Source organism: Tasmannia lanceolata, unplaced genomic scaffold (assembly GCF_043159265.1).
Source record: "Tasmannia lanceolata isolate RefF3 unplaced genomic scaffold, GAP_Taslan_0.1 ptg000013l, whole genome shotgun sequence".
Taxonomy (NCBI): domain Eukaryota; kingdom Viridiplantae; phylum Streptophyta; class Magnoliopsida; order Canellales; family Winteraceae; genus Tasmannia; species Tasmannia lanceolata.
Window position 1 is genome coordinate 40,687,748 of NW_027518690.1, and position 12,655 is coordinate 40,700,402.

The window sequence follows — 12,655 nt, forward strand, 5'->3', positions numbered from 1 at the left end:
AAGGAGAAGAACCCCAAAGGTATAGCCATTTTTTTTTTTTGGGCAATGATGTTTAATTTTAATAGTGTTTGAATGAGATCCTAATGACCTTTTAATATTTGGCCTAATGAGAGAGTAATTGAGTTACATTGAAACCAAACAAACAATGCCCTTTTTGGTCATTTTACCACTAAAACTCCGTTTTGGGGTATTTGCAACCAAACACACAATACCTCCATTTGCCGTTTAAAATGCCATTTTGATCTGGCCAACCAAACATGAAAACGCTATTTCAAACGGTACGCCGCCAATACACCATCTGTTGGGGGGCAACTTAGGCTCGGCTCAACCCGAACAGAAGGGTTCAACCCGATTTTGGCTAAGGTTGGGTTGGCATTTCCTCAGGTTGAGTTGGGTTAGGGTTTGGATTGAGGCCTTGGCAACCCGATACGAACCCAAACCTGAACCTGGCTTCCGTCCTCTAATTTTATCGTGATTTTCTTAGGATTATATTTTTTTCTTGGGTTTTTTGTTTGGCCCTAGGTGAAACTGAACCCAGCCCGATCCAACGTGAACCGATTTTGATAAAAGGGGTTAGATGGGTTGGGTTGGGTTGGGTTGAGAGATTTAGAGGCGGGTTGAGTAGGGTTGACCATCCTCAAGCCGAGTCTAGGGTTGGGCTAAAAACAAAAAGAAATGTTTTTATTTTGCCCAAAAACATTTCTTTGGGAATTTTTTTATAGAAATTTTTTCATTCCGTTACTTAAAGGAAAAAATCATTTTATGGCTTATATTATTTAAAAGGATATATTATTTAGTTGAAGGTCTCTATAAATATAGAATTTATACGGCCTTTCATCATATCTCAAGGGTGGTACCTTTATGGTACGACCTTTATGTGTTCATACGGCCTTTCATCATATAATTTCTCCTATAGATAAATGGAATTTGGTTGTTCATGTGTAATCAAACAATGGAAATCAAGAAATTCTAGAAAAGTTATTATTTTCCAAACCTTTTCAGAAAATCATTGCAATCCACACCGTACGCGAGGGGGTGTTTGGATCTACAAAAAGAAATTGATGGAAAATATATATTTTTCCAAGAAAAAAGGTCTAGTAGGTTATTAATTAATTTTCTTTAAAATTAGGGAAAATTTTCCATTTTTGGAAAAAAATCCATGGAAAATGAGTTAACCAAATTCTGGAAAATGCATTTTTCATGGAAAGAATTTTCAATAAAAATCTCCCTATCGTCTAAAATCTAAACTTCCCTTACAATTACAACATTTCTATCCTTTGTCTTTTCTTGAAAATGAAGTATCTTAGGAAGGAACATGCTAAAAACAAAATCATAGTTAGGCATCCTCATATACTAGGCATTTCTGCCTAGTATATGTGATCAGATCTATTGATCAGAAAGAAAACCAAAAGTTCGACCAAATGGCCCATTGAGAACACTTTGATCGGATGAACCTATCGAGTCTCGTTTATGGTTCCACTAAGAAAAGCAGTTGATTTTTGTATTGGCCCTGTTTGGATTGCAGAAATTTCATGGAAAAGTTTGGAAAGCAAAAATATCTCTAAAAGAAATATAACTTGAACCAGCTCTATGTACCAATAATGGATTTACATCATTTCAAGGACTTTATGGGTTTAACAGGGCTTGCATATGGTGTACCTGTGCCCTAAAACATTTCAGTAGCTTCCCCTTGGTCAATAATTTTCCTTCCAATCTAAAGTTGCTAATTGTAGGATCCTTTTCTATTGCAGTTTTCAACTATAATTCTGGACAACATAAAGTGGTTTCAGTAAATACGCATGAGTACATGGCTTGCTATGTTGCAAGCAATTACAGGGCTAAAACGATGCAGAACGACAAGTTTAGTCTAAAGAAGGGGGCCAATTACTTCATATGCAGTCTTCCAGGCCACTGAATGGAGGAAGGCATAAAGATCCAAGTCAATGCAACCTAATGGAATATTTGGGTTACCTTTTAAGGTAAGTTTGAGCATGGGATTAAGACCCTGCTATGGAAAAGGTCGATCAGTCATGTATCATTCTCACTAATGATCCTTGTTGGTAATGTATATGATGTGTGACCAATCTATATATAAATGTATGGGTGAAGTATGAACAAGATATATGGGGTTTGCTTGAACACTCTCGTTGAGAGAGAGAGAGAGAGAGAGAGAGAGAGGAAATCTTATTTGTCACATCCAAAATTGGGAAAATATTGGCAGCAAAATGCACCTTCCCTCCTTGGCCAACAATATTTTGTCCATGTTGTAATGAGACCAAGCAAGCTAGTGTAGGCTCCTGGCATGGGTAATTTTTCTGCCCAAAGGTGATGAATTACTGTAGTTCCATATTGACTATGTCTTTGAAGGAATATTGGTGTAAAAGATTTAGGTGGAACTTTCTAAATGACAGAAATCTATGATCACATAGTTGGGACTTAAGGATTACTAGAATATATCAGAAAGCCTATAATGACAAAGGTCCTTAAATTGTCAACATGGATAAGGCCCCACTAGTGGTTCCCTTGTGGTTAGTGATAATATATTCAGTTAACTTTACAAGTCCCCGGATCAAATATGAGTAAATGAAGAGAATCCCTTATAGTTCTGCAATTAGGAATCTCATCAATGATTAAGTTTGCACCTATCTCAGCATAACTTATGTGGTGGACCAGCTTAGAAGGTATCAATGTGATCCTATGAATGGATCATTGGGAAGCTGCAAAAAAGGTTGTGTGTTGTTTGCAAGGGACTGAAGACTCACGTATAGTAAATCAGATGACCCTAAGGAAATTGGTTGATCTGATTTCGATTTTGTAATTATCAAACACCTAGAGTTCTGCTTAAGCATATTTTGGCAGAAATTCTTAAATGGTGGAAGAACGTAAGATATATATATACACCATTAGTTGCTTTCACCTAGGGTTTGGAGTTTATGGTGTGTTACAAGGCCCTAAACTACGCCTTGTAGTTGTGAAATTTTGTCTCAGGGTGTTCGACAAGTTACTGAGAATGTGTTGTGATAATTCCATTGCAGTTTTATTTTTTCCCATAACGACAAATAAAGTAAGTAGTAAATGTTTTGACATATTGTCTTGAGGAAGATAATTTGGGATCAATTAATGTCTATTGGGTACATAAGTACCACACTTATGTTAGCAGATCCAATAACGAGAGGCTTACCACTTAAGGTCGTTAATGACCATAAAGTGCACATAAGGTTGGTGGGTAAGGCTGATCAAGTTGATTGGTGGGAGTCTGCATAAAGGTTATAGACATTGTAATGTGATCACTTTTGAGCTTGATCCTGATTAATAAAGTTGTATGTTTTTCCATTATTTGTATAGCGCACATTGAAGGGATGTTTTTGTAAGCAGAATGTCAGTAATGACATAAAGTGGACCATGTTTAATTCATGTCGGTAAGTTTGCTAGCATTATGATCGTGGGGAGGTCATTGGATAATTTAACTTTCCAATGATTACATGATCCATTGTTGGTACACTTATTGAACGGAATATAAAGTTGTTGATATAGAAGGAATCAAGCCCATGCAGGCCAAGTGAGGACTATTGGAAAGTTTCTAAAAGTCTAGAGTTTCTAAACTTGATAGAATCCCTAAAAGACAATGATTGCTATGTTTAGGCTTGCTAATTTGAGTGTGGCCTTGCATGTTTAGTAACCTTTCATGTTTATAGGGTAATCCCTTAAATTTGGAAACATTTGGGAAGAGAAAGATGACTCTAATTGCACTTTCTAATTAAGGTTTAATTGCTAAACTAGGAAAGCTCTATGGGAGCTTTTGCCTATAAAGGAGACCCTTGGTCCCTTTTGCTATACACCACAACACTAGAACTCACTGTGTGTGTGTGTGTGTGTGAGAGAGAGAGAGAGAGAGAGAGAGAGAGAGAGAGAGTTCACTTTTGAGATGTTTCCCATAGACCTATTGGTGTGCAATGCAAGAGAAGTATCAAGGGGCGTTTCCGGGCCTTCGCGGTGCTCGGAAAAGCTACGAGGATCGTCGAATTACGCACGTTCAAGTACAAGCCATCTTGAAAGGTACATCAAACCCTTCTCGTTAAAATCAAGTTTTTCTTTGTTTTTCATTTCCAAAGATCCAAAGGAATCGTTAAGTAATGTTTTAAAATAACACTTAAGACACGGCTGCCTTCCCTACTTCTATGCGCTAGGTGACTGTACCGATAATATGGATTGGAAACGGACTACTCATAAATTTAACATTTTGCAAATTGAAGCATCACATAATCTTCTCGACATAACTTTTTTGTCTTAACCAGATTTTCCTATTCCTCCTCTCCTTAATTACATTCATCCTAAGAATTTTATTCACGACCCTTCAATCCTTCGTTTCTTGCTATTTCTTACAACAATCATGTCATCAATATACTCTGAAGTAGCCATCACTATAATTACAATAAGTATCCACATTGATTAGCCTCACATTGATGAAAACCAAGGTTTACAATGAAAGAATCAAATTGCGTGTACCAATACCTTGGCCTGCTTTAAACTATAAAGCGACTTGTTCAACTGACAAATCAAATTTCTTTTGTTTCTCTCACCAAATCCTTTGCGCCATATAAATTTCTTCCTTGAGCTCCCCATGCAAAATATTTTTTTACATCTAACAGCTCTTGCTTGAAATCTAGAACAACTGCCAAAGCTAAAACAACTCTAATGTTAGTAGTACGAGCAAACAGAGAAAAAATCTCATCAAAATCAATACCTGCCTTCTAAGCATAACCCTTTATCACTAAGTAAGACTTGTATATGTCGGCGTTCCCCTCAGAGTGATTCAACTTGTAAACCCATCTACAACTAATTGCCATGCGCCCTTTGGGCAACTCCACGAGACTTCATATCTTATTTATAAGCAAGGTCTTCATTTCCTTCTCCATGGAGCATCTCAACTAACTAACATTGACCGCCTCACAAGAGTCTATATAAGAAGTTGGCTTACGTTCCTCTGATGAGCACTAGCATTATTATCTTAAGACTTGAAAGACGTACATAATCACACAACCTAGTGGGAGGCCTGATTGACCTTCTAGGCCTACTAGAACTGACATGGGCTTCCATAAGTGGAGTCTCATCTTGGTGTAAATCTTAAAGTTCTTCATGCTCAACCTCAAGTTCTTAATCTTGAACAATCTCTTGTTGACCTTCAAGAGCATCAGGCTATCCCCGATCTCTATCAACAACAAGCTCAAATTCAACTACTCTTGCTTTTGGATCACTTGCATTTCTCTACATAAACTCTTCTGCTCTGTTTGGTTGCTTGTAGATGGCTGGAAGATTAGGAGAAGAATAAGTCAAAGAGAAAAAGACAAGCATGGAAGATGGGAAGAATAATAGGAGGAAGATTTGTGAGTAATGTTTGGTTGCGCAAGAAAATTAGCGGAAGGTGTAGGGTGTTGTTATCAAAATATAGGGTGGAAGAGAGAGAAAGAGAGAAAGAGAGAAAGAGAGAAACACAAGAATCTTCTCCTAATTCTCCACACAAATTTCTCCATTTTGGTGAAAAAAGGGGAGAAAATTATGGGGGGGGGGGGGGGGATATCTCCGCCACGTAGGCGCCACCTAAGATAAAATGCAATAATGATGTCTAGAAGTTGTCTAGTGATCAAAGGTCTAAATGACAACCAAACATGCTTTGGGGAGATCTTTGGAAGATCTCAAGCATTTGAAACTCCTACAATCCCCCCTAAAATGAGCAACCAAACAACCATGAAAGACAAGATCTCAGCTAATAACAAGTTTGCAGGCAGTAAGACCCTGGAATCCATCTCCCTTTGTCACACTTTCATAACTAGAAAGATACGTCAAGAGATATGGTAGGTGACATATTCACCAAGTAGTAAGTTATATTAACAACCTTAACCTAAAAGTATTTATCAAATTTTACAGTTCTCAACATACTCCATGTACGCTCCAATAGAGTTTGATTCATCCTTTCACCCATACCATTTGGCTGTGGTGTGCCCGAAACTGTCAAGTACCTTTGAATACTATGCTCACTGTAAAATTTATTAAAACTCATTGGAATAAAACCCTCCTCTGTTGTTAGTCCTTGAACACTTTTTTTTTTTTTGAAAATTAATTAGTCCTTGGACACTTAATCTTCAAAAACTTATGGTTCTTGACCAATGCTTTTAATTTCGTAAATTTTCCAAAAACATCAATTCTTTTTAGTATAAAATCTATATTTCTATGAAAAATCATCAATGGAAGAGACAAATTATGAACAAGCACTTAAAGATTCTACTGGTGATTCCCATGTACCGGCATGAATCAATTTAAGAAAGTTTTTACTTCTATTGGATGATAAAGAAAAAGACAACCTACGTTTGTTTTGAAACAAGCAATCTTTATAGAAATCTAAAGTAGACTTTAAATTAGAAAGAAGATTTTGTTTATAGAGTACCTAAAATCCACTCGCACATGAGACCTAACAGCTTGTGCCATAATATGAAAGACTCAATCCTAGTGCTTGTAACAACTCCACCCCCACCAAAGTTTCTCCAGCCAACATGTATAAGCAGCCCGCAAAATCCCCCTTTGCCACTACCAATTTGCCTTTAACAACTTTCAAATGACCATTTTCTCCTGTGAATTTTAAATCATGTTGATCAAACTTTCCAAGTGATAGAAGACTTTTCTTTATTACATAGCGAACATCCAATATGGTGCACACAGCACCATTAAGCATCTTGATCCTCACATCTCCAAGTCCCACTACTTTACACTAATTATTGTCTCCCATGTAGAAAACACCGCCATCGCACGAGTGGTGTATGGAACCAATCCAAATTGGGTGTCATAAGAAAAGATGCACCCGAGCTAAGAATCTAATGCTTCATCCTATCAACCATCTCTAACAGTGCCATCACATCTCCACTTTTTAGAACATTGGAATTGTTCTCTTCTAACAAATTTCCTTTGGGAAGTATTAGAACCAGGTTTTGAGTCCTCTCCACCACTCCTTTTCTAAGTCGCAGTCTCTCTTCACATGACTAATTTTGCCACAATTCTAACATTTTACTTTCTTTCTCCCTTTGGATTTTGATCTTGACTTGTTCCTCTCATGCTCTCTCTTCAAGAAGATCTTGCTTGCCAATGACTTTCTCTCGTATACCTTCTTCAAAATTCTCCCACAAGCCCTTTGCAATTGTCTTAGTTTCAACATTGAACGATATGGTATCGTCCTAAGCAAGAAGCAAATTTGCATGTGCAATTTGGTCTTTTCATCAAACTCATCTTTTATTTCTTTTGGTTTCTTTTCTCTCCCCAAAAGAGTAACAATACAACCATCATTGACTAACACAACATACATTTTTTGTTTCCACCATGTAAAGTTTATGCCATGAAACCTTGGAATCTCAAACTCGGGTGTAACTTTGTCATTCATCTGGGACAATTCTACAACAAGATAAACACTCCTCTACACTGATCTAAAAACTTATAGCTCTGATACCAAATATTAGGCAGAACAACCCTAGTAGAGACTAAAATAGTTGCAAAAAATATATAAGTATATATAGTAACCACACAAGCAAAAGAAAGAAAGAAAAATAGAGCCAGTAACAAATGCAACTCACATAAATCAGACTATAGATTTAACGTTGTCAACAATGACCTACGTCTATAAGAAAAAATGGCAGCAACAAGTTACAAACAGAAAACAGAGATGCAAACTTAGCTTCTCCAAGAGCAAAATCCCTATTTTGTTTTTTGCATTTCCTTGCGCTAGAAGCTGCAGCGTCAAAACAATAATGTAAGTGATATCAGCACAATCATATTTTGATATTTTTACTAACCCATCTTGTCTTTTAGTATTTAAAGAGCCGTCAAAAGATTATTACATTTCTCAAGAAGCTCTCACGAGACAATTAAAGAAGAAAAGACAGCTGGATTTGTGCAAATATCAAAATATATTTGTGCTGATATCATTTCCCTAATATAAAGCGGCTCATTTTGACTTTTGGCCTCACAAGAGCTTTTCACATGACAAGAAATTGAGCAAAATCCCATCACGGTAATACGTCTCATCCCTCTTACAATAAACAAAGGGAAATGATTTCAACACAAACATTTTTGATATCAAGACGCTCATGTTTCTTGTTTTTTAGTATTTAAAGAGCTGTAAAAGGGTACAAGTAAATACTAAAAGACAAGAAACATGAGCGTCTCCTATCAAAACATAGCCTAGATTTAATATCGCCACCCAACACATTAGTCAGATCCTATTTGTCAAACAAAAGATTCGTCTTAAGTGCTCCAAGTGGCCAAATCACACTAGCAATTTTACTAATGCTTAAGATTTATACTGATGGTAAGGCAAATGCATATCTACTCACATAGAATGATATCTGAATTGTTTTCTTTTCCCATTAGCCCTGCTAATCGTGCCTAACTTGTGGATTTGCACTAATTCTATTTTCTTATCATCATCTTAACATTATTATAGAGCCCCAAATCAACTTCGTGATTGAATAATTACTTGTTTTTTTATGTGCTGAAAATCGGAGATTGGTCGTGTTGGAAATAATCTCTTAATCTTAAGGCCATGTTTGGGGACTAGGAAAAATATTCCATGAGAGAGAGAGAGATCCTAAAACTCACGAAAACAAAAAACCAATTTTAAATAGGTAATTTTTCTTTGCTAGTTTTTAAGGATATTTTATGCTGCCTCAACTCCTGCCCACTCAATTCACTCACTCCCTCCTCTGCCCCTCTCAGACAATTAAGCCCACGAGTATTCCATGGAATAATTTTTCATGGTTGCCAAACATTGCCTAAATCATGGTTTAGAGGCTCACTTCTAACATGTGAATTGATTTTGTATTTGTTATATTAAATTAGATTAGAGGATATAATCCCTAAGGTGATAATTTCTCATCATCTCTTGATTTAGTGATGCAAAAGTGTTCCTTTTGCAGTAGTGGGTACACATAAGGATGGGATGAGATGAGAATGAAAGAGACCTCCTCTATCAAGCAAAGATCAGTTTAAATATTGGAAATACTAACAATGCCCCCACCTCCAATACCTTATAAATATCATACTTGAGTTTCTCTTCAGAGTAGGAAACCAAGCAAAGGAAATGGCTCTGGGAAGAGGCAGTTGCATAGTGGCTGTGTTTCTTGCTTTCATAGTAATATGTTGGTCGAGTGGCACAAGTGCTTCCACGACCCATGTGGTTGGGAACTCACAAGGGTGGGGTCTCTCAGTCTCATATAAAGATTTAATTAGGGGGTCAAAACCCTTTGCTACAGGAGACATTCTCGGTATATTCCCTGTTTGTACCCACTTATTTTCATTTCCCCTGTTTGGATTGCATGAAAAGCATTTCTGATGAAAATTTTTATTGGGAAAGTTTTTTTTCTTTCCACAATTTTGAGGGAAATGATATTACTATAGTGATATCATTGTAAAATTAAAGGCCCCTCTGAATAAAATATGAATAGGGTCGGTTCAAGTTATATTTTTTGTGTTTAATAAAGTGGGAAATTTTATCAATAGTTTTCCTTTCAAAACTTTTCCAGAAAATTCCAGCAATCCAAACAAGGACTTAGGCTCTGTTTCTTTCAACGTAAAATGGCAAATTTTATGCTCATTTTTAAGTGTAAAAGTGACTGCAAAATTTGTTTTTTCACCCATTTTACGTTGAAAGGAACAGAGCCTTATTTTCACTTATGCAGGAAAAAAGTCTTTCAATTTACGATAATATTCCTCTTAACCACAATCATATGATCACCCACTAAATTGTGGAAAATGAAAAATTTTCCTGTCAGAAATATTTCTCTTAAAAATCAAAACAGGGCCTAATGGATCTACAAAAAGGGAAAATTATGAAAACTAATTTTTTCTGTGGCATAGTAGGTTTTCAATTTTCCTAGAACACGTGGAAAATTTTCAATTTTAGAAAATAAAAACTCCATGTGAAATGAGTTAACCAAATGCTGGAAAATGCATTTTCCATGGAAAAAAATTTCCAATATAAATTTTCCCTAACATCCTAACAGCCCCTACAATGACTATATTTCCACACCTGTGTTTCTGTTTTTTTTTTCCCTAAAAATGAAGTCATTTTCAGGAAGGAAAAACACTAAAAAGAAAGTCACGGTTAGGCACCTACCTAAACGACACTTAGTGGGCCACACTTCTGATATACTTACCTGTTTGGCTCTATATAGTCATGATAGATGTCCCCTATTTCAAGGACTTGACGGTTTAAAATGGTTTGCTTATACTACACATGTGCCCCTTAAATATTTCATTAGGTTCCCTCTAGAAAATAATTTCCAGACCAATCGAAAGTTACTAATTGTAGGATCCTTGTCTACTGCAGTATTCAACTACCCAGCTGGGCAACATAACGTGGTTCCAGTTAATATTGCGGAGTATAGAAGTTGCAAGGCTGGTACATCCAAGGCTGCAACGAGTGGGAACGACAAGTTCAGTCTAAAGAAGGGGGCCAACTTCTTCATCTGCAGTCTTCCAGGCCACTGTGAGGCCGGGATGAAGATCCAAGTCAATGCAAACTGATGGAAAGGCGCTACTTGTCACTTAGGTTACTTTTAAGGTATGTTTGAGCATGGGATTAAGACCCTGAAGGGCGATCACTCTTGTATTATTCTCAATAATGATCGTTGTTGGTAGACTGGTAGTATGATGTATGAACTATCTATATCTATATAATATGTATGGGTGAATTATGAATAAGATATATAAGGTTTGCTCGAACACTCTTGTTGCATATGAGAGAGAGAGAGAGAGAGAGAGAGAGAGAGAGAGAGAGAGAGAGAGACTGTTGGCTGATGGTGTGTGTGCAAATGTGCCAAAAGTGTTGGCTGATGGTGTGTGCGCAAATGTGCCAAAACTGGTAGCAGTTCAACATATTCAGCTAATTTCAAGTTAAAGCACCAAATTAAAGGTGCAATCGCTCGCGAACAGATGATTTATCGGTTCCCGTTTGATCACTTGCCTGAATCAATTGACTACCAATTTTTTCAAGAGACCAAGGAAATTTATTTTCCAAGGGGAAGCTAAGAGAGTACATATGCACCATATACAAACCATGTTAAAGCCATCAAGACCTTAAGCATGGGTACATCTATCATGACTACATAGAACCAATAGGTAAATATATCACATGCAAGAGGTAATCATATTTGTTGAGAAAATCTGCGGGGCAATTCCGATTCGATCATGCACAACTAAACGAAGAAATAAAAATAAACACAAACCACAAAATGAACACCATATCTACCACAAAATGAACACCATATCTTATGAGGTTCGGCTAAATCGCCTACGTCTCAAAGATTGATTGGCTGGTGGAGATTGGAGAAATGGAGATTCGTTGAGATCCGCTTCCGCATAGTGCCTAGGGAACAATATGGGCGAGAACACAATCTTCGCTGTGAGAAATCAAAATACAAGGATTACAACAAGATGAACCGACAAACCTACAAACTCACAAACCCTTTCCCTTATCATCTCAATTAAGACCGTACATAAGTGCAACCCGAGAAAAAGCCCCAAGAAGCAACTCTCTCTCTCTCTCTCTCAAGAGAAAACCTGCTCTTGCTGCCCCTTAGCCTTCTACAATTTTGGCCGTGAATAGAATATCTTTTTATACCCAGGTTTTGTAAAAACCTAAACCAGCATACTTTCCCCCTATAATCAGGAATGAAGGCAACTTTCTATTTTTGCTTCTCACTCAACGTGGAGGAAACAAGGCAACTTCCCAACAATCTCCACCTTGGCTTGTTTTCCATCCACCTGAAGATTTTTCATTAGTGTCACCACCGGTCCGCTGTAAACTATCATTAACCTTCAGAAGTACCAGCTACACACTACTGGACCATTTATTCATTATTAAGGCCCTGTTCAGTTGGATTTTGACTCCAAAACAGATTATTAGACTCAAAATTGCGTTTAATTTTGTTGTCCAATAATCAGTTTTGGACTCAATCAATTCTCAAAAAATCCAAAATGAACAAGGCAAAAGGAAATCGGCCATTTATAGCATGGATCCATTGCCGTAGTAAAGCAAGCAGGTCCATGAATATTGTTGGCCATCACAAGTCTTACCCATTGCCCCCTATTGCCACCCTCATTGATCTCATAAAACATAAGGGAATTTCTCTTAATTCAAAGAAAATATATAAAAAAAATAACAATTATTTAAGCTCAAAATCAATTAAGTTATTAGTGCAGCTTGGGCTGAAGAATTACCACATGTGAATTTCATGTTTGTTACGTTGTTCTTTTGGTGGATATGTTTGATAGAATCATTGTCTAATCTTTGGTTAGAGGAGATCGTTGAGACTTGAGAGTCTACAAAGGAAGAAGGAAGAGCTATTATGTTTTTTTTTTAATTTGCTATTAAAATTGCAAATTCGGATCAATGAACCAGTCATCTTTTATACATCTTCCAACCAATTTCTCTATGTATTTTACAGGAATGATATCCACACTCCCTTGTTCTGATAATGACACTCCTCACTTTATTAAACACTTGTGTGATTAGCTGGTGATAGCGTTTAGGAAATCGTACACCCTTTTAACAGGTAATAGAAAAGTGTAAAACAAAGAGGACTGCAATTGTTTAAAGAAGGGGTATTTCATA